General features: G+C 46.2%; 1 long non-coding RNA gene across 1 annotated transcript in view; it reads right to left on the bottom strand.

Annotated features, from left to right (window-relative positions):
• Positions 1-658: 658 nt before the first annotated feature.
• LOC140219835 (uncharacterized) overlaps positions 659-24,872 on the bottom strand; it is a 176,789-nt gene continuing 152,575 nt past the window's right edge. Inside the window, exon 4 of the long non-coding RNA XR_011896076.1 lies at positions 659-2,000. This is a non-coding gene — a long non-coding RNA (uncharacterized lncRNA). The remainder of the gene's footprint in view (positions 2,001-24,872) is intronic.

The raw sequence follows: 24,872 nt of genomic DNA, 5'->3' as shown, positions 1-24,872 counted from the left end.
GTTTCTTTTTTCTTGTGGTGTGTAAAAGTGAAATCACAAAAATGTGCAACATCATACCACGGGGGCAGTCTGTTCGTTCTTTCGGCGACTCTGAGAGCTTCGCTCGGAACATTGTAATTTCAGCATATTTCTTCGAAACGAAGGATAAGTGGTTTCACGCTGTGTGGTTTGTTGACATAGTGCATTCTGTTCGTAGTGTAAGTGACAAGAGTGTGGCACATACGATTAGGCAGAGCTGTGATTCTGAGTAGGTATGAAATTGTGAGCAAGACTCTTCGGTGTTCCATACAGGGTTCGTTACTGTCGGCGTATAGGCTTTCTACTAGTGAGGTGCTGTACGCACCAGTTGTCAGGCGTAGTCCGTGACTGTGTGTGGGATCAAGACGTTTGATGAATGACTGCTTTGCTGACCCGTAAACTACGCAACCGCAGTCGAGAACGCTGCGCACGACGGAACGTCAAATACGCAACAGGCATGTACGGTTGGCGCCCCAATGCTTACGTTATAGGACCTTCAGGATGTTAAGCGCTTTGTTTGCCTTAGTTTTTAGGCTGTTAATGTGGGCGATAAAATTGTGTTTAGCATCAAAAATTATTCCTAAAGACTTTTGCTCGTGCTTTACTAGTAGTGGGCTTTGGTTTAATTTGAGAGCTGGATCCGGGTGTAGCCCCCTTTTTTGTGAAATCAAGACTTTTGTGTAGAAAAACGGAATCCATTTTTATCGAACCATTGTGTCAACCTGTTTATTGTTATCTGCATTTGCCTTTCGCATGTGACATACTCGAGGCACGGCATGTAATTTGGAGGTCGTCGACGTATAAAGAGTACATAATGTTGGACGGTATAACTGAATTTACAGAGTTCATCTTGACCACGAAAAGCGTAGTGCTGAATACGCAACCCTGTGGGGCGCCAACTGAAATGGCACTTGAAATGTTCGGTTTGCTAGAAAATCGGATAGACAGTTACGCATTCTGCCGGGTATTCCCATTGTTGCTAGAACTTGTAAAATACCATACCTCCATGTAGTATCGCATGCTGTTTCTTGATCGAAAAAGACCACTAGGCAGTATTGTTTGTAAAGGAATGCCTCACCTATGGTATGTTCAAGACGAACAAGATGGTCGGTTGTTGAGCAGTCTTTCTTGTAACCACACAGTTGAGCATCTAGTGAGTTATCTGTTTCGAGAACGTATGTTAATCTTATATTTTGTTATGCTTTCATATGATTTTGCCAGGCAACTTGTTAGTGCTATAGGTATATATAGCTGCTGGGAGTATTTGGTGACTTTCCCGCTTTCGGGAAGGGAACAATAACAGCTTTTTTCCACTCTGCAGGCATTTTACCCATTTCCGAGATCGCGTTGAAGAAACGCAACAAGGCCTCCACCGCTTTCTGGTACAGGTGGGCCAGCATAGGGTAATGTATTTTGGCAGGACCGGGAGCTGTCTTCTTACCCGAAGAGATTACTCTGTTTATTTCATGAAGCGCTAAAGGGGCATTAAATGGTCTATCTGAACTTACCGTTGTCGGAAGCTTTTGTTTTTCTGCGGACTGCTTGTGTTTTAGGAAGGTTGCGGAATAGTTTGCTGAGCTAGATATGGTGCAGAAGTGCTGGCCTATTTAATATGTCTGCTTGTTCCTCTAGACTTTGCGTGCCTGGAGCTGAGGGTATGGGGATTGTGTAGGGAGCATAATCGCACCTAAACTTGCGAACCTTGTCCCAGATTCTTTTGGATGCGATTGAGCTGTTAATTAATGAAATATAACTTTTCCATGAATTTCTTTCGGCTTGCCTGCGGATATACCTTGCTTTCGCTTTCGTTTTTTTTTTTTTTTTCAACGACAGAAGATTATATTGTGCTGGGTACCTTCGGAAGCTACACCACGCTTTGTTTTGAAGTTTTTTAGCTTCTGTGCGCTCGTTCGTCCACCATGGTTTTAGTTTTTTCCTTAAGAATCCAGTAGACTGAAGGATAGCCTCTTCCGGCGCAGCATCTGTGCAAACAGTAATCCAGGTATTAGGTATTAAATATAACGTTATACAGTACAGTAGACACGCTTGACAATAGAGTATTCTGTTACACAATTTCTACCGAAAAGCTACCTGAAGATGAGCAGGGTGAGAAAAGTAAGAATGAACCAACACAGATGGATACGATGCACAAAAGGTAAATATCGATCATTACAAAATACTGTTTAAAAAAGTAAGAACGTGTAAGTTCGGGGGAAAAATACAGGTTGTGCTTACAGGCCGATTATTTTGACAAATGGTCGTGTAGGTGCTGACATAATTTCTCTTTGTTACATTCAGCTACAATGACATCGAGAAGGTCGTTCCACGAGTGGATGTCACGTGGAAGGGTGGGTTAATTGAAAGCATCTGCTCTACGTAGACGCGCGAGAACGAAAGACGATTGCGCAGCCTTCGCGACGTGAATGGGGAGACTCGCAGAGTTATCGCTGATAGCCTGGTTCCATGTATGTACTTGTAAAATAAAAAGGATCAGCGCGCTATATCCCGACGTATGTATTTATGGTATTGATTAATAAGTCATTTTGTTCCTGTAATGCTGTAGCAGTAGCTGTAGCTTTGCGAGATAAATCGAGCGCCTTTAGTTTGGTCTGATTCTAACGTATTGGTTGAATATAAGTGATGAGGAGGCCATATCTTGCCATATCGGAGACGTGAATTCAAGTTGAGAGCAAACACATTTTTGGTAAGCTTTCATGTGCGTATTTTATCCTGTGTCTTACGAAGGTTTCGATGCAGGTATCCCAAAAGACCGGGAAGCCTTGCTGGAGATATTGGCGACCTTTCAATATTGTTGCAGAAAGAAAGCAGGCCCACGAGTGTAAAATAATGTATATTTACAACTGAGGTATATGGCGTTTAGGCAACTGCCAGACTTCGTCTTCCTCCAGTCTAATTCAACTTCTTCCTTCCCTTCACCGTAACATCACCCTCCCGGCGGAGTAGCTCCGTCCCGGTGCAAGTTATAGAGCCTCACTTAATGGGGGGACATAGGGCTTAAGCCTGGCGACGTGAACAACATTGCTGGTGACGTTGGGAGGCACTGAAGGCTGACCGACTGGGGCGATCTCGTACGTCACGTCGGACAGTTGGCGTAAGATCTGGTACGGACCAGAATAACGGGAAAGTAGTTTTTCCGACAAGCCGACGCGACGTGAAGGCGTCCAGAGAAGGACATGGGAACCAGGTGAAAAATTGTAGTCTCGGTGCCGAAGGTCGTAGCGTCGCTTTTGAGAAGCTTGCGAGACTGTTAAGAACGGCCAGCTGAAGTGCAAGTTTTGCCAGCCACTTGCGACAGGGGCGGCAACTTTCCTTGGCGTTACGCTCTAGCCTCGTCGCCGTTGTGACTGAATGAGTTCGACAAAGCAGGCTTTGTGCGCAACACGACACCGCCTACCCGGTTCGGCCGTGAGCGGGGGAGTGTGCCCGCGGTAACGTCTACTGATGCCTCTTCCCACGCGCCGTCCAAGTCGCAAGACAATGGGCACCTGGCGCCGCGCTGTGAGGGGCAGCTCCGAGTTCTACGAAGTCCGTGTGACGTCGGTTCCGGACCATGAACCTGTGTGTGTGTGTGTGTGTGTGTGTGTGTGTGTGTGTGTGTGTGTGTGTGTGTGTGTGTGTGTGTGTGTGTGTGTGTGCGTGTGTGTGTGCGTGCGCGCGCGCGCGCGTGTGTGTGTGTGTGTGTGTGTTTGTGTGTGTGTGTAAGCCGTCCCGTGGAGAGGCGGCGTGTTTACAATGACTGGACGAACGTTTCCGTCCCCTTGGAATGAAGGGGGGGCCGAGTGTTTATAAACCGCTGTTGTGCGGACGCTCGACACTTTTTCTTAAGCAGTCAAGTTAGACTGACACACTCTCTCAAGCAGTCGTGTTAGACTGACGTACTTTCTCTCGCAGTCATGCTAGACTGATGAACTGCATGTAAATACTGTAAATAAACCCATATTCCTCGTTGTCGATGAGAAGCAGTCCTTCCCTACATCAACGTCCTCAGCGTGGATAAGTTGGACGACGGCATGGGCCAGCTACCTTCGAATTCATGCTGGACTCCAATCTTGACAACGGGTTACGAGCGATGGGATTGAGCCCCCAATCCTGACACTGTGAAGCGATGACGGGCGACTTCTCGGGCCTGGGCGGCTAAGTCAATAGCATCGCGAGCGTAACCAGTGCTGGGTGACTCTACTGCGGAAGGTACCAACGTGTCAAAGGGCAAGGTGGGGTCGCGGCCATAGAACAGGTAAAATGGTGAAAATCCGGCAGTGTCGTGACGGGACGAGTTGTATGCGAAAGTGATGTATGGTAAAGCGACGTCCCAGTCGCGGTGATCGTCGGAAACGTACGTGGCCAGCATTTCAGTTAGCGTGCGGTTGAGTCGCTCGGTGAGGCCGTTCGTTTGAGGGTGGTACGCGGTAGCAATCTGGTGTTCTGTAGAACAGGAGCGGAGCAGATCATCGACGACCTTCGATAGAAAGTAGCGGCCGCGATCCGTCAGCAACTGGCGAGGGGCGCCGTGGTGCAAGATGACGTCGTACAGTAAGAAGTCAGCAACATCTGTAGCGCAGCTGGTTGGTAGCGCTCGTGCGATGACATATCTCGTGGCATAATCGGTTGCTACAGCAATCCATTTGTTTCCTTTGATGGAAATTGGAAAGGGGCCAAGGACGTCTTGGCCCACACGGAAGAAGGGCTCTGTAGGGATATCAATTGGTTGCAGCAAACCAGCGGGAGGCATAGCAGGCGTCTTCCGGCGCTGACACAGGTCGCAAGAAGCGACATAACGGCGCACAGAGCGATAAATGCCGGGCCAGAAGAAACGGCGCCGCAGGCGGTCGTATGTACGAGTGATGTCCAGATGTCCAGCAGTAGAAGTGTCGTGAAGTTGCTGGAGCACGGCGAGTCGAAGGTGCTTGGTAACGACTAGGAGGAACTCCGGGCCGTCAGGACGAACGCTACGACGGTATAAAATTCCATCGCGCAAGGTGAACATCCAGAGGGACGGGTCTTTGGGTGAGGAGCTTAGGCGTTCCATAAGTGTTCGAAGAACAGGATCTTTGCGCTGCTCGTCGCCAATATGGAGGAAGCCGGAGAGGGATAGAACACTGATGTCCGAGTCTGCATCGGTATCGTCCGGTTGATCCACGGGATTGCGGGACAGGCAGTCAGCGTCTTTGTGCAGGCGCCCTGACTTATACATAATAGGAAATGTATATTCTTGTAGACGCAATGCCCAACGTATAAGTCGTCCAGTTGGGTCTTTCAAAGAGGAGAGCCAGCAGAGGGCGTGATGATCGGTTACGACGCAGAAGCTCCGGCCGAAAAGGTACGGCCGAAATTTCGCGACCGCCCATACGAGCGCGAGACATTCTCTCAGTAATGGAGTAATTTCGCTCGGGCGTGGAAAGAAGGCGGCTAGCGTAAGCGATGACACGATCTTGGCCCTGTTAACGCTGAGTGACGACAGCGCCGATGACATGACCACTCGCGTCAGTTCATACTTCAGTGGGCGCAGAAGGTGACAGAATTGGGGAAATTGTAAGCCGCTCAATCAGGGTAGAGAACGCTTTCTCCTGCAGTGGTCCCCAAGAGAAAGAGACGTCTTTCTTAAGAAGGTCAGTGAGAGGGTGAGCTATGTCGGCAAAATTTTTCACAAATCGCCGGAAATAAGAGCATAAGCCCAGAAAACTACGGACATCGTTTGTTGAACAAGGTACAGGAAAATTTCGCACGGCGTGAACTTTCTGTGGATCAGGTTGGATTCCGGCGGCGTTTACGAGATGGCCGAGCATGTTAATTTCTCGGCGACCGAAATGGCAATTGCAGGAGTTTAGCTGAAGACCAGCCTTGCGAAACATGGAGAGTATGGTTGTGAGGCGCCGCAGATGGCTCTCAAAGTTCGGCGAAAACACAATCACATCGTCGAGGTAACAGAGGCATGTAGACCACTTCAAGCCACGCAAGAGAGAGTCCATCATGCGCTCGAATGTAGCTGGCGCATTGCATAATCCAAAGGGCATGACTTTAAATTGGTACAGACCGTCCGGTGCGACGAATGCGGTTTTCTCGCGGTCCATCTCATCGATGCTAATTTGCCAATAGCCGGAGCGGAGGTCAATTGATGAAAAGTATTGGGATCCGTGAAGGCAATCAAGAGCGTCATCAATGCGAGGCAGGGGATAAACATCCTTCTTTGTTATCTTGTTGAGGTGACGGTAGTCAACGCAGCAGCGGCACGAGTTGTCTTTCTTCTTTACTAAGACAACTGGTGATGCCCACGGGCTACTTGAAGGTTCAATGATGCCCTTGTCCATCATCCTGTCTACCTCTTTTTGTATGATGGCCCTTTCTGTTGCGGATACACGATATGGCCACCTATGAATGGGGCTGGCGTCACCGGTGTTGATGCGATGCGTGACAACAGATGTTGGCCAAGTGGACGGTCGTCCAAATCCAAGGTCCCGATAAGATGACAGGAGGTGATGAAGAGCTGCTGTTTGCTCGGAAGGAAGGTCAGGGGCGATCATCTTAGAAACATCGTCCGTAGGCGTCGAGTACGGAGGAGTGGGTGACAAAGGTCCGTTGGTACTGAAGAAGGATTCAGAGGTCAAAGAAGAAACCTCAAATTCTTCCAAAGGAGTGGTATGCGCTATGGCGATACCGTGGGGCAGCACATGCGGCGAAAATCCAAAATTGAGGATGGGCATGCGAGTGCAGTTTTCGCGGATCCGGACTAAGGTGTTCGGCAGGGCAATATTGCGCGACAAAACCACATCAGTAAGCGGCGACACGACGTACTCGCCATCAGGTACGGGAGGACAGGGCGTCAGGAGGACAATTGTATCCGCTTGTGGAGACAGCCTTGCAAACTCAGCAGAACATAAGCGGTGTGAAGCACAAGTTGTTGTGTCGGCAGGAAGCGGCAGATCCAACTGTACAACACCTGCGCAGCAGTCAATTTGGGCAGAGTGTTTCGAAAGGAAGTGGAGGCCGAGAATTAGGTCGTGCGGACAGTGTTCAAGGACGATAAATAGAACAACGGTATAATGGCCCCCAATGGTCACACGTGCTGTGCACATTCCAAGGACAGGTGAAGTACTCCCATCGGCGACTTGAACAGTGCCCAGTACGGCGGGTGTCAGAATCTTTTTGAGCCTTCGGCGGAGAGCAGCGCTCATAACTGAAAGCTGCGTTCCTGTATCAACAAGAGGTCTAACAGGAACGCCATCAACTTCAATGTCCAGTAGGTTTCCACATGGAGGCAGGGTCAACAGAGGATTTGTGGGCCGGGTCGGAGCTGCAGCTTCACCTCCGGGAGCTGCACCGCCTAGTTTCCCGAAGCGAAGCGACCGGTTGCAGAAGGGGACGAAGAGCGGTGAACGAGAGGCGAACGGGACCTACGAATTTGCGGAGACGGGGAGCGGCTGGATCGGCTGGTGGAGCACTGTCGGCGTTGATGTTCCTAGTCGGCGTATAGGGCGAGAAAGTACGATTGTCTGGTACTTGGCGGTAGTGACTCGGAGACGACCACCGAGGAGGCGACGACCAGTGGTTGCGGCAATGACGGGCGATGTGTCTAATACCGGAACAATTAAAACAGGTGGGTTTATCATCCGCTAGATGGGTTTATCATCCACTGTGCGCCAGTCAGCTGGGTTGCGACGGAGTGGTGGAAAGCTTTGCGTCTGGGAGCGAGCGGCCGGAGAAATCTGGTAGGTGTTTGTATGGCGGACCGAGCAGAGAGATGGAATGCCCAAACTTGCTATTTCCTCCCGAACGACCGCTTGTATAAGGGAGATAGCGGGCACGCTTTCCCGACAGTCGGGACGAAATGGAGCCGGAGCCAAGGCCTCAAGCTCACGGCGAACGATGCGCTTGATATCTTCCGGTCCTGTGGGCTGAACGAACCGCGGCGGGTCTTCGCCAGATGTCGTGGCGGTATTGGGCAATCGGTCGAAAGTTTGAGCGATACGGCGGCCCTTCGCTTGTTCGAAGCGCAGGCACTCCTTTATAATTGCATCCACAGTGCCACAATCCTTACACATCAGCAGATTGAAGGCATCGTCTGCAATACCTTTCAGTATGTGACCAATCTTGTCTGCCTCGGTCATGTTGTTATCAGCCTTGCGACAGAGGGCCAGCACATCCTGTATGTACATGACATAGGATTCTGTGGACGTCTGAGCGCGGCACGCAAGTTCTTTTTTTGCTGCCAGCTGACGACCGACAGGTCTGCCAAACAGGTATCGCACTTTTTTGTTTGCAGACATCCCAGCTCGTTAGGTCAGCTTCGTGTGTGTCGTACCATTGCTTCGCAGTTCCTCTTAGATAAAATATCACGTTTGCTAGCATCATTGTTGGATCCCACCTGTTGTTGTCGCACACTCGCTCGTACATCGTAAGCCAGTCCTCGACGTCGGCGTTGTCCGTGCCACAAAATGTCCCTGGGTCCCGCGGATGAGTGAGGATGACCGTTGGCACGGGCTGCTGAGGCGTTGTCGCTTGTGTCGGTTGATTTGCCATTGTGGCGGCAGGTAGATGACGTCCGCTGCGAAGTTCCGTGATTGTACCCCGCACCTTCCACCAAAATGTTGCAGAAAGAAAGCAGGCCCACGAGTGTAAAATAATGTATATTTACAACTGAGGTATATGGCGTTTAGGCAACTGCCAGACTTCGTCTTCCTCTAGTCTATTTCAACTTCTTCCTTCCCTTCACCGTAACAATATATTCCGAGCAGCTCCCTTAGAAACACAAACCCTACTAGGTTCGCTTCTCATTATAATTTTTTGTTACCATAAGTTCGTACTAACTATGGTAAAAAAACATCTACATTCGCTACCATTACACTTTGGAATCGTTTTCCTGCTTCGCTTAAAATACTACCTACATTTCAGCATTTCAAAGCTTCCCTAAAAGATTAACACCCGTATAAACTACGGGTTGTTAATTTGCTTAATAAGTTTGTTAATTCACTGAATAAATATTTGCTGCCGCAATGCCTGCGTCGTCATTTCTACGTATGACAATACAGTGCGAAAAGTTTGATTTGGATGGTTTACGGGTGAAAGACATTAAAATTTGTTGAGCGAAGTGACGTTAGCCCAGTGCAACACCAATTAGTAATAAGGTGCGGGTTGCTTTGAATTAAGTGGTCGTCAGTACCAGTATTTGCCCGATAAATTATGCATGTGAATCTGTACATGTGATGATATGTTATTAGCGAGGTCATTGATATATATAAAAAAAGTAGTGGACCAGGAAAGCTTCCTTGCGGCTCGCCAGAGGAAAGGTAAGGGAGGGGGGAAGAGATATTCTTGACTAGAGTGAAATGCTGACGATTGTTAGGAAAATCACTGATGCCTGATAACGTTAGTGAACCTAAGTGTACCGAGGATAATTCAGAAATTAGGAAACGCATTGTAGCTACAAAATTTAAACTTGCTCACTTTTACAAACATGCCTATTTGCTAAATATCCTGAGGCTATAGCACTAATTTTATGAAGTGTGTTGCCAAAATTTCCAGCAAGATCCTCTGGTGTTCCAGTTAAAAATTTATTCTATTTAAAATAAAGAAAGGTAGTAAAACGTTAGTAACCGCATCAGTTACCCTGACAAACCATTATAACATTTTACCACCTATTTACTAACACACAGATACACGGAGGCTAAGTTAGTAAAGTCTACTACCTCCTCTGCCCTAAATCTATTTTATTATGCGATTGTGACAGACTTGTGCAAAATTTAGGTAAACTATACTTCCTTTTATTAGGTTGGATTAACAGTCATGTGCTACGTCGTGGCGCACATATGTGCGACAGTAAGCTATATGAACTTAGGTCCATAACTGTGATTATTTATCCATATATACATCGGTGCTCACCGGTACAACCAATGCTTCCCCAAAGTACGGCCATAAATATTCCTGAAAATCAAAGTTGATCATAAAGTCCATGTTACGTAGCAGCTTTGTCATTGTTCTACACATGGTGTTCTCGTTTACGTTTGTCTAAGGTTTTATGTATATAGTTACCCGAAGTCATCGCGCCATAATGTCGCTGGTAAACATTGCGTACCAATAATGGACGCTTGATAAATATAACGAGAGGACGCGGTTCCCTCTTTTCCTTTTCCCCCTGTTGTGCTTATTTGCAATAGCATCGACTTAATACGTAAATGCAAGTGGCACATATAAACAAAATAAGCCCCGCTATTATTGCTGGTAATTATATTTCAGTTGCGTTAGCAATTGTGCTACCAAGATAGTGAATGTCGTGACAAACGGTTAGTATTTGCAACGACCTTTTTACTAGGAGTAAAAAGTTCGTCACCGCTTCGAGTTAGTGATATTTACTAGCTTCAGCAGAAAGCGAATCTTCCCAACTGCCACTTCACTACCTTCACCTACAAGGAAGGTAGTGTTCTTTTGTGACAAGTAAGCTGTTAGTATTAATGAGATTAGCATTCTTCCGGAACTTGACGAATTTTTGGGTATGTCCGTATCTAACCTTTTTCACGCCAACGTGGACCACTGGGCTTGTGCCGCTGGGTATGAGTCCGAATAGACAGCTTGGTCCATTGGACATGTGCAGATGGGCGTGTAACACAAGGTACGCGAACATTCCTGGCCAATCCTCTAAAATCGGTACTTGGCACTGGGTACCCGGATAGACGAGCAGAAGAGGGAGCAAGAAGGGAAGTCTGCGACAGAAAATTGAGGTGCAGGTTCCCAGAGAAATCGCTGGTCGTATTAATTTTTTAAAGGCTAACTTACGAGCACTACAACACTGATACATCACTAGCAATCTCTTTGCCATCGGAAATGCCACCAGACAAAGGCAGAATCTTACAGTAACTCCATTTCGCAGGTACGTTAGTTTCTTCAAGTACAGGACTTCTTTCCGCGAGTTGTTAACGAGTGGAACAGTCTAACGAATGATGAAGTTTTCCAACCAAGTCTGGACTCTTTTGTTTCGAAGCTAGTGTCGTGAAAACGGGTTATTTTATTCTTCTTTTATATGCTGTCTTTATTTCATATCTTCCTACTGTTACAAGTTTATCGCAAAATGCCCGATTTCTAGAGCTTGTTTACGACTGTCGTATTGAGGCCAATAATTTTACGACTTTGCGTCCTATTTATAGGGCGGAACTGATACCAATGATAATGTAGCCGTTGAGCGATATTGGACCCGCGGCAGCAGCGCCCCCGCAAAGTAAAATAGCAGGTGCGGCCGCTATTACATGGATATTTCATGCGTAAAATCGTGTGCGTTTCCGCCTTTCTCTGATGCAAATAATTTTTCGATGAGAATGTAGAGAATCGTACCTACAGAACAAAGTAAGGATTTAAAAACAAATAAACTGTGTGCGTCTTTTGTCATCAAAGAACTTTTAGTATTTGTTTCAAAGTTATAGTACTTCTTTGCTTCGGCAGTAGAATTCCCTATATTTTAAGGTTGGTAAGTCTAGTATTTCTTACACTATTGAATATATTGTAATCAGTTGTGTTTTATACCCACACCGCGAAAACCCGAACAATTTTGCTGACTTTTTGCCTAACTCCAGTGACATTCTTCAAAAACTGTTGGGAACACAGAATTGTAATGCTTCATTATGCGTGATTGATAATAAGGTCAGTAGATGACAAAGGCAACTGTCACTGATGCATTCTTAGTCTCTAATAGTACAATGATATAGCGCAATTACAAACACACACACACACACACACACACACACACACACACACAGACATATATATATATATATATGGGGGGGAGGTAGTGAACTTGAAGAAAGGAAACCGAGGCGCCCAAGTTTTATTAGTCATATCATAAAAAGCCACCAAACAAGGACGGCATAGGGGAAATGATCTACAATTCTTAATTGAATTAAATAAATAATAAATAAACGGTTTCCTTTCTTCTCGTTCATTATGTATGTGTGTGTGTGTTTATGTATGTATGTATGTATGTATGTATGTATGTATGTATGTATGTATGTATGTATGTATGTATGTATGTATGTATGTATGTATGTATGTATGTATACCTGCCTCTTCGAGGAGCGAAGTGCAACTGACGTTGGTCCGGAGCGGATGACCGTTGCACTATATACAGGGTGTCCCCACGTAACTTTAGCCAAACCTTAAAAATATGCTAATGCCACGTAGCTAGACAGAACCAAGGTAGTGTTGTTTGCCGTCGCTCCGAGATATTCGGATTATTTTTTTGCATCCCGCCTAATTATATAATTAGTCTTAATTAATTCATCAACCTCTAAAGATTGTCATCATCATCATCATCAGCCTGGTTACGCCCACTGCAGGGCAAAGGCCTCTCCCATACTTCTCCAACTACCCCGGTCATGTACTAATTGTGGCCATGTTGTCCCTGCAAACTTCTTAATGTCATCCGCCCACCCTAACTTTCTGCCGCCTCCTGCTACGCTTCCCTTCCCTTGGAATCCAGTCCGTAACCCTTAAGAGGAAGCTTTAGCTCGGGCCCAACTCCGACGCGGCCTATTCAAATACATGTAAAACGCAGAAACGTTTTTATGAGATAACCCCTGGACCAATTTTGATGAAATTTGTTGCATTTGAAAGAGAAAGTTAAATTCTAGTGACTGTTGAAAGCGGAATTTCGATTTAGGGCTTGAATTTTCTTAAATCAATTTTCAAATATTTGACCGTTTGAAAAAAAATGGAAGCACGAAGTTTACAAATTCATAGCTCTGCATCCAGAACTGATATCGCGGTTCTGTAAACGGCATCAATTAGATCATTCAAAGCGGACAAATGCAATATGTCATTTTACATTTTACGTGAATTTGTTACGTTGGTTACAACGGTTTTGCAAAAGTTGTATTTCCCTATGATTAATTTTCTTTATATTCATGTGTAACATATCAATTTTGTCCGCTTTAGATGTATTATTAGATGCAATTCACAAAATTGTATTATCATTTTTAGTGGTTGAGTTACAGAGTTGTAAACTTGATAGTTTCGTTTTCTGAAAATTTTCGATGTTTGGCAATTTTTAATAAAAAATTCACAACCTAACTCAAAAATTCGAAACCAACAGTCACTACATTTTAAGTTTGTCTTTTAAATGCAACAAACCTGGTCAAATTTGGTGCAGTGGTTGCCGAGAAAAACGAATTCTCCTTTTACATGTATTAAGATAGGAGCACTCGAGCTAAAGCTTCCTCTTAATGACCATCGGTTATCTTCCCTCCTCATTACATGTCCTGCCCATGCCCATTTCTTTTTCTTGATTTCAACTAAGGTGTCATTAACCCGCGTTTGTTTCCTCACCCAATCTGCTCTTTTCTTATCCCTTAACGTTACACCCATCATTATCCTTTCCATAGCTCGTTGCGTCGTCCTCAATTTAAGCAGAACCCTTTTCGTAAGCCTCCAGGTTTCTGCCCCGTAGGTGAGTACTGGTAAGACACAGCTGTTATATACTTTTCTCTTGGGGGATAGTGGCAACCTGCTGTTCATGATTTGAGAATGCCTGCCAAACGCACCCCAGCCCATTCTTATTCTTCTGATTATTTCTGTCTCATGATCCGGATCCGTGATCCGGATACCTGCCCTAAGTAGATGTATTCCCTTACCCCTTCCAGTGCCTCGCTACCTATCGTAAACTGCTGTTCTCTTCCGAGACTGTTAAACATTACTTTAGTTTTCTGCAGATTAATTTTTAGACCCACTCTTCTGCTTTGTCTCTCCAGGTCAGTGAGCATGCATTGCAATGGATCTCCTGAGTTACTAAGCAAGGCAATATCATCAGCGAATCGCAAGTTACTAAGGTATTCTCCATTGACTTTTATCCCCAATTCTTCCCACTCCAGGTCTCTGAATACCTCCTGTAAACACGCTGTGAATAGCATTGGAGAGACCGTATCTCCCTGCCTGACGCCTTTCGTTATTGGGATTTTGTTGCTTTCTTTATGGAGGACTACGGTGGCTGTAGTGGCTGGAATCTTCCAAGATTCCGGTACGCTCGAGGTCATGAGGCATTGTGTATATAGGGCGGCCAGTCTTTCTAAAACAATGTGCCCACAATGTGCTTCAACAAATCTGCTGTTACCTGATCCTCCCCAGCTGCCTTCCCCCTTTGCATAGCTCCCAAGGCGTTCTTTACTTCTTCCGGCGTTACTTGTGGGATTTCAAATTCCTCTAGACTATTCTCTCTCACATTATCGTCGTGGGTGCCACTGGTACTGCATAAGTCTCTATAGAACTCCTCAGCTACTTGAACTATCTCATCCATATTAGTAATGATATTGCCGGCTTTGTCTCTTAACGCATACATCTGATACTTGCCTATTCCTAGTTTCTTCTTCACTGCTTTTAGGCTTCCTCCGTTCTTGATAGCTTGTTCAATTCTATCCATATTATAGTTCCTTATGTCAGCTGTCTTACGCTTGTTGATTAACTTAGAAAGTTCTGCCAGTTCTATTCTAGCTGTAGGGTTAGAGGCTTTCATACATTGGCGTTTCTTGATCAGACCTTTCGTCTCCTGCGATAGCTTACTGGTATCCTGTCTAACGGAGTTACCACAGACTTCTATTGCACACTCCTTAATGATGCCCATAAGATTGTCGTTCATTGCTTCAACACTAAGGTCTTCTTCCTGAGTTAAAGCCGAATACCTGTTGTGTAGCTTGATCCGCAATTCCTCTAGTTTCTCTCTTACCGCTAACTCATTGATTGGCTTCTTATGTACCAGTTTCTTCCGTTCCCTCCTCGAGTCTAGGCTAATTCGACTTCTTACCATCCTATGGTCACTGCAGCGCACCTTGCCGAGCACGTCCACATCTTGTATGATGCCAGGGTTAGCGCAGAGTATGAAGTCTATTTCATTTCTAGTCTCGCCATTCGGGCTCCTCCACGTCCACTTTCGGCTGACCCTCTTGCGGAAGAAGGTATTCATTATCCGCATATTATACTGTTATGCAAAATCTACTAATAACTCTCCCCTGCTATTCCTAGAACCTATGCCATATTCCCCCACTGACTTGTCTCCAGCCTGCTTCTTGTCTACCCTGGCATTGAAGTCACCCATCAGTATAGTGTGTTTTGTTTTGACTTTACCCATCGCCGATTCCACGTCTTCATAGAAGCTTTCCACTTCCTGGTCATCATGACTGGATGTAGGGGCGTACCTGCACCTGTACGACCTTCAATTTGTACCTCTTATTAAGTTTCACAACAAAACCTGCCACCCTCTCGTTAATGCTATAGAATTCCTGTATGTTACCAGCTGTATCCTTATTAATCAGGAATCCGACTCCTAGTTCTCGTCTCTCTGCTAAGCCCCGGTAGCACAGGACGTGCCCGCTTTTTAGCACTGTATATGCTTCTTTTGTCCTCCTAACCTCACTGAGCCCTATTATATCCCATTTAATACCCTCTAATTCCTCCAATAACACTGCTAGACTCGCCTCACTAGGTAACGTTCTAATCAGATGTAAAATGTCAATGAGAAAATTATAAAGCAACATGAAAAACTCCCGATACAGCTTTCTGTTGATTGATACGTGCTGCATAAAAGTGTTTTTTGGAGCGTGAAAGAAGCCCGCGAATACACGCAAGTGGCTCGAGCGGCCAGTCGCGCGGCAATTTTGTGTGTATTTGCGGTCTGCTTTCACGCTCGGAAAAACACTTTTGTGTAGCACGCACTGGGCAAAGAAAGCTGTATCGGGAGTTTTTCATGTCACTCTACACTTTTCTCATTGACACTTTTTATCTAATTATAATATTGGCGAAGTAGATTGATTCATTAACACTAATTATGTAATTAGGCGGGATGAAGAAAGAATCTGTGTCTGTGTTTTGTCTGTGTGGGCTGCGCTGCAGTGTAGAAGGTAGGGTGCCGCGATTTGCTCCTCGCCCCAGGGTGGTGACAACCGCGTCGTCTGCTACGGCTGGCGCCATGTTTATTCTCACTCCGCAGCTCCCTGCATCTAGCGCGGTGACGCGAGACGGTCTTTCTGCATATACAGACATTTGTGCAAGGAATAACTACGCTGAAGCGTTCGCTGAAGGTATATTGCGTGACATATTACAATTCAAGCTGTTTGCTTACACTTCTTTTTTCTGCTCGGACGCAGCACATGGACGCTGGAGTTCGCGCATCAAAAATAGCGTTTCTTTAATTGTGAACCGAAACTACAGACTACAACTGCTTCTGATTTCTGCACGTAATTTTTTGAAAAGTAAATACTAAATAGTCAAAAATGGTTGCAGGGTAAGTTAGATCACTTCATGCATTTCTAAAGTTAGAGGTGATACACACTGTATGGTGCAGCGGGGAGCAGCCGCCACCCCTAGTGATTTATTTCGGAAGTAACACGTGAAAGAAATAGCAAACGTGGACAATGGCTGCACTGAATGAGCCAAAATTTATTGGAGGCTGACTCCGGCGCATGTTTTGCTCCGATGCCCCCAATCACTCGCACTTTCAGTTTATACGCAGATGTATCCGCAGCCTTAGTTGAGCATAGTTGGAGGTCAGAATGTTCTCAACAATCTCGTTTTGCTGGCGTCATCCATACATAGCCTAAAAAAGAGTCCTAGTGAGATAACTGATCACATTCTGCACCAGCGACCTCACTTTGAAGACAATGTCCGTCCAAGCAGCAATGCCGTTGAAGTGCCCTTCACATTACTTCAGCACTTTCATTACTCCTTTGTTTGGGTAATGAAGGTTATTGCCTTCCCCAATATATTCTTTCAGGGTGGATAGGTAGACCAGTAGCACTAATCTTCCAGTCGCTACAGTCACTGTAGCACAGTTAAGCACGGTCAAGTGAATTGGAAGGATTGAAACTCGGGTGAGTTGATACAAATTCATGTTATATTACCACGCGAAGAAAAAAAAAAAGCAGTTACGAGGGAGGAAGCACCAAGGTATTTGACCAAGGTAAACCTGTCATCATATCTAAAGCGGGATGGACAAGGTAACTAAGTGCTATGCGTCGCAATACTTACTTACATCTACTTAGGGCAGGTAGTGACCGCGGATCCGGATCACGAGACTGAAATAATCAGAAGAATAAGAATGGGCTGGGGTGCGTTTGGCAGGCATTCTCAGATCATGAACAGCAGGTTGCCATTATCCCTCAAGAGAAAAGTGTATAACAGCTGTGTATTAGCAGTACTCACGTACGGGGCAGAAACCTGGAGGCTTACGAAAAGGATTCTACTTAAATTGAGGACGACGCAACGAGCTATGGAAGGAAGAATGATGGGTGTAACGTTAAGGGATAAGAGCAGATTGGGTGAGGGAACAAATGCGAGTTAATGACATCTTAGTTGAAATCAAGAAAAAGAAATGGGCATGAGCAGGACATGTAATGAGGAGGGAAGATAACCGATGGTTTTTAAAGGTTACGGATTGGATTCCAAGGGAAGGAAAGAGTAGCAGGGGGCGGCAGAAAGTTAGGTGGGCGGATGAGATTAAGAAGTTTGCAGGGACGACATGGCCACAATTAGTACATGACCGGGGTAGTTGGAGAAGTATGGGAGAGGCCTTTGCCCTGCAGTGGGCGTAACCAGGCTGATGATGATGATGCGTCACAACACAATATTTTCCATATGTAAGCATTCAGTGTATTGCGCTTCACAGATACAATAACAGACCTGTGATGGTTATTGACGGTTGGCTTATGCATACTTCTTTTACGTTTCTAATACAAAACACTTCCGCTATCCAGCGGTTCAATTGTTCCCTTCCCCTTGTGAGGGTCTCCTTCTACTTGTGTAAAAACGTTGGGCTGCATACGCACTCTCGGCAATGTACAGCCAGGTGCGACAGAGCTATGATTTTCAGGGACAGTTCGTATTCTTGAAGACATGCATTGGCGCACCTTCCACTCTGCCAAACGTAAGATTTTAGGCATGACAAGGGTATCTGGTAACTGATGCCTGCATTGAGGATACAAATAGTATTTTTAAAGCGTTTTGTAAGAGATTTTAAGGATAAGGTAAATTTTGACTGGTATGAGGCGTTTTTAGGGCGTCGAAAAACGTCAGAAATGCGTTTTATCCGATGCATTCCTGAAATCGATGTTTTTGAGACTTTGTGTGCTACCTGGGTTGTAGTCTTGGCCAGGCGTTGGAGATCATTGTTGCAGTATACGACATTATAAGTCGAAGTCAATGGCATAAATAGAAGATTAAATTACGGGGTTTTACGTGCCAAAACCACGGTTTGCTTATGAGGCACGCCGTAGTGGAGGACTCCGTAAATTTGGACCACCTGGTGTTCTTTAACGTGAACCTAAATCTAAGTACCCACGGGGATTTTTACATTTCACCGCCACCGAAATGCGGCCGCCGAGGCCGGGATTCGGCCCCGCGACCACGTGCTTAGCAGCCCAACACCATAGCCACTAAGCAACCACGGCGGGTAAGTCAATGGCCTACAGCTGCTCAAATTGCCGGTGTCGACGTCTAGGGAGCGTTGATTGAAGTTTCAAGTCAATGAAACAGACACAGAAAGCAAAAAGATGAAATGTAAGTAGACGAACCTCCGGTATGCGTTATCCACGATGGGTAAGCAAAAAGGGGATAGAACGAGGAAAAGAGGGCCGGTAACGCATGCGCGCACGCGAGAAAATGCGCCACCAGACGGTCGTTCCCTTAGGCGCCTTTTCCTGCTTAACCACTTCCACTTCTACCACCCTTAAGCCTCATAAACTTTATAAACCTCACTTCATAAGCTGTAAATACACCCGAATGACTTTTTGCGCCAGAGACTGATGCAGTCCCACAATCTTTGTCTCTGGGAACGTTCCGCAGTCTAGCCGGTTTACCGTCAGCCTATAGATGAAGAGGCGCTCGACGTCGTATCGAGGATGGGTACAGATATGCCCGATGGTTTCTGCACACCTACAAAAGTCGCACGTTCGTCCATGGGACCCTCTATAATACGGAAATTATAAGCGTTCATAAACGCCACTCCTTGTGATAGGTGGCATACAGTAATGTTGTTTTGAAGCGGGAGAGGCTGGTTGGCACTTCGGCCCAAGCAAAATGTTCAGGTACAGGCAGCAAGCAATTGTACACGCTCTGGAAACTCCAGAATGCTTGTACCTTAGTGCGAGCAACCAAAACAGGTTCACTTGGCAGCGTTCGTTCTCGCCAGATGAACTGGAAGCGTGTGCGTACCTTCATGGACAAACAGCCTTGTCAGTGAATTCGCTACCATCATTGCCACAATATACCGGGAGGCACTGAAATGAACTTGTTTGTGTTTTGAACTTGTCCAAAGTACGGTGGTTAATTTCTCTTTTGTCCGATGCCACTTGCCGTGTGTTCTGTGTAGTAAAGTGAATTGGAGGCTTTGAAGTGCTCCAATGCTATCTGATTGTGAGCCGCAGAGGACAGGTTAGCCTTCTTCACAATTTCTGGAACTGCAAGGTACACAGGATATCACACTGGAGCTTTTGCATACTTCGTACGCTAACCAAATCCATGTTCAGACGGACGGTTCAGTCTCGGGAAGTACGACAGGCGCCTTTGTTGTCCCATCACGATCGGTCGTCATCAAGTTCAAGATTACACGTGTCACGATACCTACGGGTTCCGAACTCACTGCTCTTCGCGCCGCTGGGGAAAATATTGAAAAAGGACCATCTTGCAAATAAGTATCCTGTGACTAAGGGAGCTCTTCAAAGCGTGCGAAGCTTACGACGTGGAAATTACGACCAGTTGGTGTCCCAAAGCAAGAAAATTTGCCATTGTGTTGCCGATAGAGGACATGATTTATTATTTCAGTGGCTGCCGGGGCATTTGGTAGCCACTTCGCCGATGAAGCTGCCCGATGTACCCACGCTGGAGAGCCGGCGCTCCTTACATACATTTACCAAGAGTAGACGCTGCAAGAGAGCTTGGCCATCTCGGGCGTCATTGTAATATTACGCAGAACTCCAACTATCGCTTATACAGCGTCGATCCATCATTAGAACTGCGTTTGCCAACAAATATTTCACAACGTAACGGAACACTGATGTGTCGGCTGTGGATCGCAGTAGCGTTCACTGACTCATACAGTTATAGTCGCATTGGAATGGCTGACTCACCCATGTGCGCTAAGTGCAGATGTGTAGAGACCATCGATCATCTCCTGTGCCACTGTTACCGCTTCGACAAACAATGCCAGACTCTCCAGTGTGCCTTGATAGACTGTGTGATCGGCATTTTAGAGAAGCAAAGGTTTTTTTGGAGAGCCTGGCCTCACAGCTTATCAGCCCAGAAATCCACATGAATGCATCTGCAGTACATGAAGGCGACGGACTTGAGTGTCGACTGTAGATAAGCCGCACCTTGCTTAGTGCGTATGAATGATCTATAGACTCATGTCTTCTCTCTCACTCCTCCGTGCCCCTTCCCACGTCTAGGGTAGCAAACTGGACAAAGTCTATAGTTAACCTCCCAGTCTTTACTTCTTAAGCTTCCTCTCTCTCATTGAGAGCTGCTTTAGAGACCTTTACATTCTTGTTCATCGGTGCCATAGTTCACAGCGCGACGGAAGGATGCAAGTTGTATCGTTCTGGATGTCATGCGTGCCACCTCGAGGTTGACTGTGGCCTGTTTCACTGGAATGACAACCACAGCCGTTGAGCTGTTACGTGAAGCATAACAGCTGGTTTAAATATGCTTGCGGTCTCCGCTCGTTTGCAATGAGCAGCGCCATTTTCTTCAGGTCCAGTGACGAGTGATCAGCCTTCTTCCTAATTTCAGGAATATCGAGGTTAAGGCTGTCGAAGGCATAGGGGAGATTAAGAAGTTTGAGCCTGATGGTATAGGCGCCTCGACGAGTGGTTATCGGTCGCTACAGCGTCGTCCGAGGTCCCTGTGCTGGCAGGGAAGCCTCAAGTGACGCTGATGAATCGCTGACGAATGTGTGTCCTGAGAGAGCTACACGCGTTTGGTTTCAAGCAATGGAAGTTGTTGCTGAAGCTGCAGTATATGGCGTAAAAAATAACTCACTCACACCGCGAGAGGCGACGTTGAAGGCTAGCGCAGAAACGACGGCGATACCGTCCTGATGTCACCGCACCGCTCGCCCTGACCTTATGCATTTTGACAGCTTCTATTCGGGCCTGTTTTTATCTTAACATTGTATTCAAAAGGCTCAACGCAGCTAGGTTTGAGAATTGTCTCTACTCGACCAAGTGGGAGAAGATACTTTGAAATTCGTGACGCCACACTGAGCGTCGAGTTGGAGTGCGAAATTTAAGAAAGGAATGTAAGGCTGTTATTTTTCTCGGCTAATAATCAACATATTTTCCCGCTAAATGAACGTATATAGTGTTTAAAAATAAACGTTTTACCAGTCGTAATTGCTTTAAAATGTCTTGCTCTACTAGAGTCCTCTTAAGAGCAAGCTTTAGCTCGGGCACAACTCTGACGTGGCCTATTCAAATACGCGCAAAACGCAAAAACGCTTTTCTGAGGTAACCCCTGGACCGACTTTAATGAAATTTGTTGCATTTGAGAGATCAAGGTAAATTCTAGTGACTGTTAGAAGCGGAATTTCGATTTATGGCCTCAATTTGTAAAACGAATTTTCAAAAATTCAATAGTTCTAAAAAAAATGGAATCACAACGTTTCCAAAGTAATAGCTCTGCATCAAAAATATATATCGGGATTCTATAAACGCCACCCATTAGATCATTCAAAGCGGAGAAATTCGATATGTCGATTTATATCCTGCGTGAATTTGTCACGTTGTTACAAGGGTTCTGCAAAAGCTGTATTTCAATATTACTAATTTTGTTGAGATTCATGCATAACATCAACTTTGTCCGCTTTAAATGTACTATGAGATAGGCAATTCGCAGAATTGCGATATCATTTTTCATTGCCGAGTCACAGAGTTGTAAACTTGATAGTTTCATTTGCTTAAAAATTTTGATATTGGCCAATTTTTAATAAAAAATTGACAACCTAAATTAAAAATCCTAAACCAACAGTCACTAGATGTTAAGTATTTTTTTAAATGCAACCAACCTCCTAAAATTTGGTGCAGTGGTTGCCGAGAAAAATGAATTCTCCTTTTACATGTATTCAGATAGGGCAGCTGAGCTAAAGCTTCCTTTCAATTGGCCAAGTGTTTTTGCGGAAGTAATTAATGCTTGTCAGAGAACAATGTGATTATCTGACATTCAAACTTTTACAGTCCTTCTGTAATAATGGGCAACATATAGTTTGGCAAGCAAATAAAAAAAAGAAAAACATTTTTGTTTTCCGAATTGAACACGACGCTAATTTCAGCGCGCTGCATATTTCCGAATAAACTTTTGTGCAGGACAGACACATATAAAATATAAATGTAAGTGTAGGTATAACAATATCAAGCACAAATTTGATGACATATAAGCACAAATTGATCAAGCTGCGAGCTGCGAGCCATTTTCGAGATTTTTGGTGGAGATACTCCCTTTTGTCATAAACGATCGACGCAAAGTCAACCAAGGTCATTCAAAATATGGCGATAACCATGTGGCAAATACAGGTTGTCAGTGACTAGTCTTTCAACGCAGAAAATAAAGGGTCTGAAAACGGAGTGATTTCAGCGAGAATTGCGAATCAACAATGACACAACAAGTGTTCCAGTTTGCACGTAATATAATCAACGGAGACCGCTGTCGGAGACCAATAATGCGCCTAATACCGACCTCCGAAAAGCATGATTATGTAACTACGTTTTGACGCGATTAAAGAGAGCGAATAGCCTCAGTCAAATTAATAGAAATCGACGTCTACCATCTCACCGATATATTTTCATTGTAGTTTTGTCATTGGAAAGAAGTACATGTTCTTTTTGGTTCCACTCACGATCTCAGTATACTATAATATTTAGAGTAATTAATATATTTCTCGCTTCGGTGCCTTCGGGGAGCTGCTTATTCAGCCGCAAACACATGGCTCCATTGTCGTTCTTGAACCAAACCAAGCGGGAATGACTGGCACCACCCTCACGAGCGTGCCGAACGCGTGTGTTGAAACATGCACCGGAGCCGCCGTTGCAGTCGCGGAGAAATGAATACAGAAAAAAGACAGGAAAAAAAGAAGGAACGGGGAAGAAAGCTTTCGACACAGCGCGCGCAAACAACGCCGCCCGCAGGTTGGGAATGTCTGTCTTGGCGGCATCATCGTTGTTTACAAGCGGCGTTCGGGAAACCCGGGCCGGATGGCCAAGGCTGCGCTGACGTGGAACTCGGGCCGCGACCCGTCCAAAATACTCGACGCCGCGTTGACGAAGTGCCAAGTGGGCGCAAGGCCCTCGGGCTTCTTCTTGAACGAAGCGCGATCGCGGGCCGAGTTGCGACATGCCGGGGGAACTGCCACGGCCGAGCGACGGCGCCGTGAAGTAACGCGACGGGGCAGCCGTGCCTCGCTGCTCGACAACACGCGCGCCAGCGCACGCCAGACTGGACGGCGCCGCCGCCGCGAAGTTAATATGAGCCAGCGAAAAACAGGCCGAGTTAATGGCGAAGGAAGCTGCATATGCACGGCCACTCGACGACGCGGATGCAATCGCGGCGCCGGTAATAACGCTTCTCGTCACGCGGATGTGACTGGGCGCCGCCGGTAAAGCGGCGTCACGCGCGGCGCTTTACCAGCGTCGCCAGCGTTATTATGCGCACGCGGGCACGCGCTTGTCGCCGGCCGATATTTCGCGTCCGGAGAGCGTGGCCGAAAGCCGCCAATGTAACCTCCAGCAGGCCAATGTGAATATAAGGGGGCCCGTATTCGCAAAGCTCATACGTGAGAGCGTTTCCCCGTTGCACGTCGTTCGAGTAGCCACTACTCGTCATAGCGATCGCCCTGATAAGCAGAGGATCGCCGCGATGAAGTGGGCATGAGTCCATGCGTCACGTTGTTCTCTCTCTCTCTGTGTGTGCGTGCGTGTGTGTGTGTGTGTGTGTGTGTGTGTGTGTGTGTGTGTGTGTGTGTGTGTGTGTGCGTGTGTGTGTGTGTGTGTGTGTGCGTGTGTGCGTGTGTGTGTGTGTGTGTGTGTGCGTGTGGGCGTGCGTGTGTGGTTGCGGACGGAGACAAACATGGTCGCGCGCACACTGCCTTTTTTCTTTGTCTACCTCTTTCTCCACTATTGCACCGTACTGTATACTATTGTGCGGTTCGTGTAACGCAGGAGTCATGGCGGTCGTGGTGGTTCTGTTCATTCCAAAACTTCGCGTCTTCCTCCTTCACCACTGTTGCATCGCACCGTCGTTGTGCGGTTCGTAATATATACATATATATATGCGCATGTCTTTCTGTGTAAATATGTCCTTGTTTTGTGCATTTTCGCCTCCATTTATTGCTCTCGGTAAGCTCGAGCCTTCTCACCGCGATCTGCACCTCGCGCTCGTTGGGCTGGATCTCCTGTGACAATTTCCAGCTGTGTTCTTGGTTCTTGGTGCTGCTCGTTGGTCTTATATTGCTCTTGTGGCGCTAACGCTAGACCTCGGCATACTGGGCTTATATAGCTTACAGCGCACGTTCACCAGGATAAAGGAATATAGGCCAACCCTGGTGAAGCGCACACTTGGAGGCGCAGATGGACCCGTCCCGATGATTGTGCACAATACAGATGCATCGCGCTTTCGTCTAATTGACTGTCACTACGTGAAAAAAAAAAATCAAGAAACAAATTCAACCGTAAATTTTAAAAAAGTCCAGACCAGGAATAACTGCCGTCCTGCAACCACGGCAGAAATGATCTTTAAAGAAAATCATGAGCTATTCCGCTCTGTGAAGGTGGTTGACCAGCGAAGCTGTTTAGCACACGACACGGAGGTGACACATAATTTTGAACAGA

The sequence above is a fragment of the Dermacentor andersoni genome, chromosome 1 (genome assembly GCF_023375885.2).
Source record: "Dermacentor andersoni chromosome 1, qqDerAnde1_hic_scaffold, whole genome shotgun sequence".
In the NCBI taxonomy this organism is placed as follows: Eukaryota; Metazoa; Arthropoda; class Arachnida; order Ixodida; family Ixodidae; genus Dermacentor; species Dermacentor andersoni.
Note: the sequence above shows the minus strand (reverse complement) of the source record. Positions and strands in the feature narration are given on the sequence as shown.